This window comes from Pinus tabuliformis, chromosome X, assembly GCF_031772625.1.
Source record: "Pinus tabuliformis cultivar Carrire ecotype Pingquan chromosome X, CPIR1, whole genome shotgun sequence".
Taxonomy (NCBI): Eukaryota; Viridiplantae; Streptophyta; class Pinopsida; order Pinales; family Pinaceae; genus Pinus; species Pinus tabuliformis.
Window position 1 is genome coordinate 86,789,286 of NC_142308.1, and position 12,320 is coordinate 86,801,605.

The following is a 12,320-nucleotide window of genomic DNA, read 5'->3' on the forward strand; positions in this document are numbered from 1 at the left end:
AAATCTTTACATCTATTTCAATTTCTCTACATTTTTTGACTTTGAACTTTTTGAATTTGAAAAGTTCAAAGTTGCAAAACACATAAATTGAGACAAATAATCTGAAAAGTTCAAAGTTGCAAAATACAGACGAATTGTGATAGATGTAAAGATTTAAGTACCTAATTAGTACTGAGGTTGTGAAGCTATAAAATTTACCAATGAACAACTGATCAGAAATATTATGTGTGAAGTTTTGAGACCTTATAAAATCCAACTAATTTTAAGTTGCAGGAATAAAATGACCTTCACATAGCTGACTCCAAGGTCCTTCCTTGTGTAACCTCGAGCCAATTTGTGCATTACATATTCATTATAGTCTTTAATCATATGCATAATGATATCTGATGTTGAGATACCCTCAGTATGTTTTGTTTCCTTAATTTTTCCAATTGATTTGATCTGAAGAACATATGTTTTAATTTTTTTTTTAGGCCAATAATGATTGATGAAATCACCAATTCAGAAAAGTATAATATGGGTTACCTCAAAAATTGCAACTATTACTTCCATATTCATACACATCATTGCCTGCTCCACTTGCATCAACATATCTGCAGAAAAATAGCATTAGAACATTCAAATAAAAAAAATGACCTGTTATCTAAAGGTGCAAGAATTTAAGAGTTGCTTCTTCAGGCTATGATAATTCTTGACACCACTTGAAATAAATCTTACTTGCATATCAAACGAAGTTATCATGCAAAAATATTACAAAAAAAATTCAATTCTTACATGAACATGGAAATTACAAAAACCCTTGTGGCTAATTAACACCAGGCATTCTTCAGGTAAACCAAACTAGGTACCTAATTAATACATAATCTTGTTGATTTATAGATGAAAAACCAGAATTATAGGTTAAGAATGGCTTATGGATTTATAGATTTATATATGAATGGCTTAATTGCTTTGTGGATATTTCCCTCTCAGAGGGTTATACCATGTAAAACTTCCTGTGATGACCAAAGACCTATTTCTTTGTGGTGCTAGTTCCTGTGATTGCCCAAATATTGATTTCATCATGGCATCAAATTGCTTGTGAGGTTAACTCCTTTCTGTTCAAAGATTGAGGTAGCTTACAATAGCTACAATGTGCTTTCTTCTCCTTGTGAATTGTTGTTCTCTATTTTTATGATAAGACTTGTTAGTTGTTGAGTATTCAATGAGATTTAGAACCATTATTTCCATTCTAGAATCAAACCTCTTGAGCTCCTATTAATTTCTCTTAAAGATCCAATCCTACTCCCCATTTTCTGCAAAATCAGTGCATCATGGAATTTTGATTGTTCCATTGCATCCAAAGTAGTCCTTTAAGTCAGATATGTCTTTCACTTCATCAAAAAGTCTTTGTTTGCCTAAAATCTAAAGATTTCCCTCATGGCCATCCATTTAAAATGTGGTACTAGTAACAAAATTTTGATTTTATAAAGATGTGATTTGGTATTATTCTTGTAATTTTATAGTTATTTTGGCTTTCTCAATGCCTTATTTTGGTGTTCCCTAATATTGTTTGGCAATGCACTGTTGTTTTACGTCTCTCAGATCTCTGTTGTTCACAAACCCCAAGGTCCTCACTAGCTTCTTGACATTCCTTGACTTTATTTCCTCACATTTTTCTAGCAATATTTTTTTCTTGGTTCCAGGCTCCTCCCGCAACATGGTTCTCTTTGTAGTATTCTTGCAACATTTCTCCTTGTGGATATTGTTTTCTATCAAAATACCCCACTCCACTGCTCCACCACCCCCAACCTCCTTTTCAGCCATCCATGCCAATGGAAGCATCCCCCTTGGTACCAATGCCCTCCCAGTAGACAACAATTCCCTTAGTAATCACCCCCCATTTCAAGTGGTTCTATAAACTGTTACTTCAATCACACCGCCCATAGTTGGTAATTCTTAGAGACCACACCCCTTCAAGCATTAATCTTACCTACAAACTAAAGATCACTGCTTGTTTTCCAAACCAAACATTCTGACCATGCACCCCTACCACATGGAGACAACCTATGGCTAAAGCTAACAGACACATCTAGCACCTTCCCAAGTGGAAAGACTGTATTGCCAAGCTAATAGGAATGTAAAACACCTTGCAAAGTGGGACTAGCTATACTATGCCCTGCAAACAACTAGAAGACGAAAAGAGCATGTTGACTACCATGAAAAGTGACACATCAACATCCTAATAACATTACCTGCCACATGGTACAAACATTGCCTTCTATGGCAACAATTACAAGACAACTACCATGTCACCTACCACATGCCATCACTAGAGCAGTGCCACTTTTGCAAGCATGTGATTTGACAAAGATACATCACTTTGCTATGAGTCTTTGCCATGTTCTACTATGTCATCTATGATCTACCACATCAACACTTTGAAGAACCCCTTTCATTGAACTTTCAATTTTTGACAGTGATTTCAAACATGCAAAGTCCACTTCAAGTGCAATTTTTTGCAGAGAGTGTTTTTTCATTCTCTATGCAATGGTGCAGTTAGTTTCTGGAAATTTCATTGGGTGGTTCTTGATACTACTCATTTTTCTAAGGAAAACCCTTCTAATCCTCATTTCTGAACCTTTTGAAATGCAAGTCTTTAGCCATACAAGCACTTTTTGTAGTATCATTTATTGAAAGTGCATATTTTTCATGCACTTTACGTTGATGCAATCAGGTTTTGTATTTATAGAAATTTTATTTGTTTTCTTCGTGATGGATAATATGAATGTAGCTCACCTAATCAGTGTTGATTATTACTTGTTGGATATCTATTTAGAAGTTTGGGAATGTTTAGGATCAGTTTGGGTATAGAAATTGCACCTTTGGATGCCTCAAAGAAAGCCAAGTGAGATAAGAGAGCCGATGAAGCTCTTGGACTTTGGCATGTCTCTTTGTGAAGAGTTGTTTCCTCTTTGAAACATTGATACTCCCTTTAACACAACATGGATTTTGTCACCACTTGTCCTTGATGATTGACCGTTATGCATTCTCTTAACATGATGACTTTTGATGGCAATGTTTCCTTGTTCAAATCATTGTAAAGCATACAACCCAATCTAAACTAATGAATGGAGTTCCAAGTGATGTGCCCATGAAAACTTAGGAAAGTTGTTACTCAATACTAAAAGCACAAGTGTTTATGATGCCTACCTAAAAGACGTAACACTATATCCCTCAAGTCATCTCCTAGAAATGCTAATGGAATCAGAAAAAGGGAAGTAGTTGGAAAGGTTAAAGTTGAAGATGAATATCAGAAGGATTTCTCTATGCATTTATAATTTCACTATTTTTACAAATCCTGTAGCCATTTTTTTTAAATCTTTACAAAAATTTGTTGTAATATATTGCAAGTATTTAAATTTTCAAACAATGCAACTATAATAGATGTAAATTTACTATGATGTGGGGTGACTTTTGTGTAAAAGATGTAATGCAATTGCCAAAAGCAAAGAACAATACAACACTATGGAAAATTAACATGATATCAAAGCTGAGCTGAGGAAGAGTCAACGAGATCACCCCTTGAAGAAACCGATGATGAAGTTACTTTGTCTTTTCTTTGAGAGAATCTAGAGCAAAAAGGAAATCTGAGACAGGCACAAAAGGCTCAAGAAGAACAAGCTAACTTGATAACGGTTGGACAAAACTGGATCTAGATGAGTTAGAAGCAACATATGAACTATGGTTTATTGATAACAGTTAAAACTCATTTGCGTTAGCTGGAGATGGGGAGGATTATGTTGGTGAGTCCACATGGGATTCATATTCTGCAAAGTATCAAGATGCTAGTCTAAAATATCATGAAAAGAAAACATATGAAGGCCGAGAGTTGAAATATTCCTCAGAAGAAGATATGTTGAGAAAGAATATTATGCAACTAATTCAAGGAATAAGTGATGAAGTCAGTCTCTTTGCTATCAATACCTTGGCTACATGATAGATGAGTTCATGATCAGACAAGGTGAAGTTTTAGAAGCTGTTGCACATACATATCTTAGGATTGCACTTTTAGCTACTGTCATGGACACTGAATATCAGTCTATAACTTACAGAGCAAGAGAACATGCAGAAGCAACTTAAGAGACAAAATAAAATGGAGGAAGAGTTCGAAGAATAAGAAAAAGTAAAGGAGCTTGAGAGCCTGATATTTTCTCTTAAAGGAAGAGAAAAGGAGTCTGCAGAGCTCTCTTCCAAGACTGGGCAAATGAGAAATTCTCTCTTATGGGTAGAGGCTCAAATGAAAGAGTTTTAGTAGGAGCTTGAAAGTGCTCAAAAGGGAAAATGTCTGAAAGAGTAATCCATCGAGAGACTTGCATCAACTGTTGTGGAGAGAGAGGATAAAAAGGGGAAGCTGGTCAAATTGCATCAAGAACTTAATGAAACGAAACTTAAAGATTTGGTATCTGTTAGGCAAGCGATTTTTTTTACCAAGCGAGGAAGCCAAACGAGTTGAAAGAGAAATTAAGTATTGCATATGAAGAAGCCATGGGATCCTTGCTAGCTTAGAGCAAGAAAGTTCCACCTTGAAATCCTTATTAGAAGAAGAAAATTCAAGTGTGAAGCACCTGAGTAGTGAGTTGCAAGGTAAACTAAAAGCTCAGAAGTTTTACAAAGCAAGGTTGTCAATTTATCAAGTGAGTTGACTACAACAGTATGAGTACAAGCACAACCTAGGTCAGAAATTTCAAATTACCAAGTTGGAAAATTATAGAGATGCAATGTGTGATTCTCTGAAGGAAAAGGTACATGAAGAAGAAAAAAAATCAACCACTATGGAAGTAACTTCAAAGAAAGTGAAATCCATGTGATGCTACTTCGGAGAATATGAAAAGCGAATTGACTGATGCTAATTAGTAATAATAATTCAAGACTGATGGGAGACTAGAAATACTTGTGATACAAAGGAATTAAAAATTAAAATAAAACCCGCATGGGCCATAGTTGAATATACTCAGAAGCCCTGTACTTTCATAAAATGAAACAACTGTGCCAAAAGGACCCATTACCCATCTCACACTATTTGATGCAAGAATCATAGGACTAGCAACCTTCTCCTGTTCGTAAACACATGTTAATATTAGAACTGAAAGATTTGGGAGAAAGAAACAACTACCCTACACAAAGCCACAAGACATCAAATCACGTGTACCATCTCATATCTTCGCTTCCGTAACGTGTCTTCCTGCTTCTTCCTTAATGAGTCCTGACCTAAAATCTTCTTGATGGCCTCAACCTATAATATAAAACCACATAAGCACTTAGTTACATTAAATTTTTTATATAAATTTTCTATGAGAAATACACTCACTAGAAACTTCCACGATTGTAACCCCACCCACCGACACATAGCCATACATACCTAAATCTCATTAGCAGCCTTCTCTACTTACACTTAGTTACATTAAATTTTGTATATAAACTTTCAATGAGAAATACGCCCACTAGAAACTCCCATGATTCTAATCCCACCCAGGGATGCATACCTGAATCTCACTTGCAACCTTCTCTATGTGCATCTTGCATCTCTGAGCTGCCTTTGCTTTCTTCAATTGTAGTTCCACCTCTGGTAACTTTTCTTTCCATTCTGTCAAGTAAGCAAGTACATTTTAAGAGAAAAGCAAGAGATGCCTTTACAAATGCTTTTGAACCCACGTGGTTGCACATCCTCATTATTAATAATGAGATAAAAATCAAATAAAATTGCACGAGAATTTCATCTCGCGTCACTTTCAATGATAAAATTTACATTATAATTCCCCTTATGAGAGAAAAAAATCACACTTTAGCATTAATCAGAATAATTAACAAAATGGGGCATATATGTGTAAACTTGCATATACCAATTTTATCTAGAAAATCTTAACATATATCAAAATAGATCACAAAATAGTGGACATAAAAGTGACAACATATAGATACAAACTCCATGCAGCATCAGAAATACATCAAATAGCATATATTAGACATTTACAAATTTGCTGGCTAAACCCATTCAGTGCTACAAATTACAAATGTGAGATTGCGGAGTCAAGACCCGCTAAGCTGTATTTGTCAACATTGTGGACCTCCCTTGATGTTCCTACCCAATTAGGTTACCAAAACTGAAACCAACTAGTGTACACTAGGTACCATTCTTGAAGAGGGAAAGTGCCTAGTGGGTTTCCTCATGATGTGCATTTCTTTGGTGAAATAATTGATTATTAATGTACTAGTGCAGTGTCAGTGGCAGGAGGGGAATGGAGAGGGAACTTTGTCCATTTATCCTATACCAATGGTTTTGAACATAATTTTCAAGGTCCAAGCAAATGTCCTGCTATCACAAGTAAGAATGAACTCTGCAGACGCCTCTCCAAAAATAATGCAAAAGTGCCAACAAATAATGACAAAGGAATAATAATAAGTAGCTAGAACTAGAAAATTAGAAGAATTCAAGATTAAGTATAATACTCTAGAGAAAACAATCTAGCTCTGGAACTTTGGATTGAATTCAAGATTAAGTATAGTACTATAGAAAAAATAGTGCAGCTCTAAAAATTTGCTGCTTTTCTTGTCCAGTGTACACAGTTATTCACTGAATGTTGCTAACCTAAGTTGTAACTATGTACAAGATAAACCTAGTTTTGCAGGGTATATATATATACCTAGTTTGCAGGGTTAATTATATATATATATATATATATATATATATATATATATATATATATATATATATATATAGATATATATATATATATATATATATATAGATATATAATTAACCCTGCAAACTAGGTTTATATATATATCAATCCCAGATAAAATTTAGATCATCCTGAGGGATTCGATCCTTTTAACCTTACCAAAATTGTGCAATTGTCTACAGATACACTAATTCCAACATGATGAGTTGATATAAATATAAATTCACTCTAAAACTTATTTGTATTTTTTTACTTTAACTAAATTTTTATTTTTATTTTTAATACAAGTATCATTTTGTTAATTTTTAATATAATGTTAGCCAACATAACATGAGATCTCTCCCATTTCAAGTTGTAGAGCACCTCTCGGTGCAATAAAGTGACTTAGGCCAATTAATTCACATGTTATAAATAATGTCAAGTCATAGGTAGAATAAATTTATCCCTTAATATAATAAGGTGGTTTTACTAGGGATAGGAGACGACATCTCCTTTTATGTATTGACATTCATAACAGCGAATAACATTAAAGTATGATCTTTCTCATTTTCTCTCTAATAGTCTTTTTCTTGTTATTTTGTGTGCGGCATGTGCATCCTCTGACATGGAATCAAAGGCCACAGTAAGGATTGGCATCCACACTATACAGTCAAGGTTAAAAACTAGATTGATGCAATATATTAGTGCATAATACAGTATGAAGCCAAAGGATATTGACATGGAATAAGTTAATAAGTGGTCAAACCCACTTCCTTTCCAATTGTAACTCTGCACACAATGTCCTTCTCTACGTATCAACATCCATCATGGTTAATAACAATCAAGTATAATCCTTTTCATTCTTTCTCTCTGTTAGTGTTCTGCTATTGTGTATGTGGCATGTGCATCCTCTGACATGGCATCAGGGCCACAAGAAGGATTGACATTTATGCTAGAAAGTGAAGGTTAAAGAATAGATTGATGCACTAAGTGAAAACATATCTCGTTACAAGGCCAAAGGAGATTGGCATCATAGTAATTTAAGTGGAAAAACCTATTTCCTTTCCGATCATAATTCTCCTCTAAATCCATGAGAAATTTTGTTGAAAGTCATAGTTTCACCAAATTGATGGGAATTTTGACCATGGAAATTTTCTCCCAAGGGCTTTGGCCCATGTCAAGATGATTGATGACCAAGATCACTGACATTTTGAACAAATAAATAGAACATGACCCAACTTTACCACACCAAAAAAAATGAACTCACTGGAAAGGTCAAATTTGTCCACTTATTAACTCACTCTAATTGGCCCACATTGAGGCAGAGTGAAAAGCACATAATAAAGAAGCAACAAAGTCCCACCATGCTTAGAAACAACATGAAAATGTGGTAAGGCATTAAAAATTGAGAACTCAAAGGAGATGAGTATTTGCTATTTTAAATAATATATTTAAAATGGTTTCAGACATTAAAGATGAACTATAAGAAATTAAAGGAAAAAAATTCAATAGAAAGCTTGGAAGGTCAATGTAGAGCAGAGCCATGACTTACAATAGGATATCATGACAGCAAAACAACACAGGAGCTGCACAATAAAAACCTGACAGTGAAGATGCTACACAGGTAACTAGCAGAGGTTACAGAAGCCCAATCTATTTTAGGAAAAAAGTGTAGAACAACACATGCACAGGATTAATCATGGATTCAGGTAAATACACCTAGACAGGGTCTTCACGAAGGAGATACATACACAGAGACATGAAGAAATTTTTTGAAATATACACGCAAGAATTGTTGCATAGTAAGTCACATGAAAATCCTGGCAAACACGAATGTGATTAAGCAATGACAAAAACACATTGTACAAGTAAAGCACATACATATTCTGTCAATAATTACCAAAAAAATTAATAATAAAACTTTGCAATGTCAGAGATAACTTTTTATTTAGATATTTGAGATTTTCATAAGTTAATTAAAAATGAAATTGTCACTGCTTGAAGATTTCAGAGGAAGGGATCATGTGTAAAATTTCATAGTATTGAATTATGTTGGAAACATGGTTATGGACCACATGAGGTAAATTTTCAAATCATGTGTTGGTTCTTGGAGGTAACCATTGGACTGGGGAACCAAAAGATGAGGAGAAATGACAACAAAGAGAATCTTGTTGTACCCTAGCAATGAAAGTCGTCAGCATAGCCATACGGCTAGAAAAAAAGGTTTTGTTAGCAAGAACTTGCCCCAAGTGAGAAAAATCATAACAAGAGGTGAGAGAAAGCTCCATGAGGCAACAATAATGCAAGTTGTTGTTTGCCAAGAAAGAAGTGAAGTGAAGGAGATAAAGTTCTTGTTTTCAAATTTCAATTTTGTAGATGTTTCGAAGTGTGAAATAGTAAAGTGGTATTTTGTCATGAGAATGTCACAGTGTATGATGAAGAGGAGGGGTTGATATGTGTCCTTTGTGGAAGTTAAATCCATGACACAAACATATACTAAAGGAAAAGGTAGGGCCCATGTTGTTGAAGAGCATGAGAATGTACAGTTACAAGTAACAAGAAATGAAAAGTTTATGTTCAAAAATGATTCTTTATATTCCTGGTCGAAGTATTAAATTGCTTTTTGTTAGCCAAATTACAGAGAAAATTTTTCATGTAGAGGTTGTGTTCACAACAGGAAGATACTTGGTGAAGAAAACAGGGAAAAATATCATAGCTTTAGGGGTGGAACAACATTCATTATATAGGTTTGAAGATGTGGTAATGAAGAATCCACAGGATGTGGTAGATTCACATGAAATGGTGGGGATTAGAGATACATATGTCGGCTCACTTTGGCAATGGTTAGCATTTGTGTTTGCAACATTTTTCTCTTCTAAGTAGGTTAGAGATGGTTGCTAGTCTACCTACTATTCAGGGGAAGGTTGGAGATGTTCAACACATTTGGACAGGGAGCAGAACAAGGAGATTGTTGACACAAGCCAAGATAAGAAAGCAAGTAGAGTGTTGGAGTTTCCGAATGGGGAGATTTGGGGGATTCTTGTCACTTGAATTGATCCCAAATCAGTCTGAAGGGGGTCAAATGATCATTTAGAGAAGGTACCTTTGCTAACAGTCACTCTCTCCAAAACTAGTACATGCTACCTCTAAAGGGGTTTCCTAAAAAAAATCATATGCTTGAACTCATATTTAAGAGTGACCAGTGCCAAACCTAATGGGCAATGGAAGAAGATAAAAATATAAGAAATTCATCAAATTAATCAAAGATTTAAATTTGCTAAATAAAACCTGAAATAGTATGGTAATAAAACACCAAGCCACCATTAAAATCTCAACATTAAATAAGTAAATAAATCCAACAAATCTGATTTTAATATAATCAAATATGTAGTCATATATAGCTATAAAATAATTGAGCTAAGAATTGTTTCAAGGAAACGAAAGGGGCTTGAAGGTTTGAACCATTGTCACAACTTAAAAGGTCATTCACTTACACAACGATAGACAAGAAAAATTGAATATGGACAAAAATGGAAGAACTGTGAAGGGCACTGATAACTTGAACTACCATTCTTTTGTCCTCACACAAAGCAAGAAAAATATAAGTCCCAAGTAAGCCTATCCTTGATGATCATATCCTCAATCAAGTAGAAATCTCTTGCCCTAAATAGGAGGTTTCACACTTGTCTACTCATGCATAACCCCCCCTTGATAAAAGTGTGCCTTGGTTAGGCTCAAATAAAGCAACCTAATCATGGCCATCATACTTTTGTCACAGATCCAAAATAGCACAAGCTTTGATTTTGTTCATGGATATATTGTGCAATATCTCCATGAAAAAATCAATCACAATACCCTCAAGCAAAGTGCTTTAGTATGCTCAGAATAGGTTCCAAAACATAAAAATAGGATAATGTAATTTTATTTATATTGAGCAAATGACAATAAAAGAATTTCAATAGCACTACTGAGTGCTAGTGTTGATTTTTTGTGGGAGCATGGAATATGGCTCCTAAGAAAAAAAGCAAAATGCCAAAAGTAAACTAAACTAAAGTACTGCTCTAATACGACAAACCAAACACAAGCTTTAATCTAAGATGAACTGAGCACAGATAAAGGAAACTCGATTAAAATAAGTGACCTAGAATCTAGAATACAAATAAAGCAAGAATATTAAGATCCACTAGCACTTGCTCCCTAACATCTTAGGTTGAATATAGGAAACTCCCAGCATCATACTCTGCAGAAAAGGAGCTAGAAGATAATCTCTAATGTGCACTATGTTGCTACTTGGACAAGGACTACCACCACTAAGGCCTAGAAGTCATCATCTAATTGCTGCAATGGGATCCGGAATGATAATAACACTAGGGTTTCTAGAAAGTAGGAATAGCTCATAAGCCCATACTAATCTAGAATCAGGAGCCATGTTGCTAACATTCTGTCTCTTGGGTCCCCTAGTAGAGAGGAGCACCGGAGAGAAGTGATCAATTGAGTGGACAATAGTTTAGGCGATGGCTAAAAAATTTGTGACCATACTCTGAGAGCCTTTTGCACATATAAAGATATGTAGCATTGGTTTGAATACCAATAGAAACTGGAATGGGTTCATGACTCCCTAAATAGAGGGTGGAACCATCCTTAGATCTCATAATAAAAGGGCCAGCGAAAAATGAATTGTTCCTCAATCTCAATCGCAGTCATAGCATGCCAAGTCTATGACCTAAACAGTGCACGGGCAAAAAATAATTTATCTGCCCGAGAAAAGGTTAAGCAAGTCCATGAAATCCATTCATCATATGGTCCCTCATGACCCTCTATAACACGGTATGGTCTAATGCTTAGTGTTGGTATTAAATTACAGTGTAAACGAGGAGAGATTGCTATAATGTTTGATGGCTACATCAAGACATATCCACGAAGCACGCACATTGTGGATTCCCACAACAATAACAGGTTGTCATCGAAAGGGGCAAACACAACGGAAGAAGAATTAGAGACATACATTGGTCTTGAGTTGGTTGATGATTTTCGATCTCAGAGCATCGAAGGTGCCATCGTTCATCAGAGATGAAAGCACATCCTGTGGTGGAACCGAAGACCCCATCCCGGTCACCTAGTTGGTTTCTGACTTTCGACCTCTTGTTTTCAGGAATGATGAAACTTTAAGTCATCAATAATATTTGAGACACGACACTTCTAAGAAATTTAAAGTGCCTTCACCGATCACTTCCGTTGAAAATTTAATCAGTGAATTGACAAATGGTGTGATATGTATTGGGGATTTGTGTCTATCAAGGTGTGGGTTGAGCACCGTCTCATTATAGGAGAAAAATATGTGTTTAATGGTTAATAACATTTGAGAATAATGTGTTTAATGGTTTAATAAGGGGTTATAGTTTAATTTAGAGGAGAGTATTTAGATTTTTTTAAATTTTAATAGTTAAATTCTCCTTTGTCTTACAAGCAAGTTTCTTATATACTAATTTGGTAACTCACTTGATTGTGATTTCAAGAATAAATTATTGTTATTATTAATTATGGTGAATTATTAACATGTTGGACCAATTTAAGTAAGATTGTGATCAAATATTTCGGTTAATATTATAACACCATGAG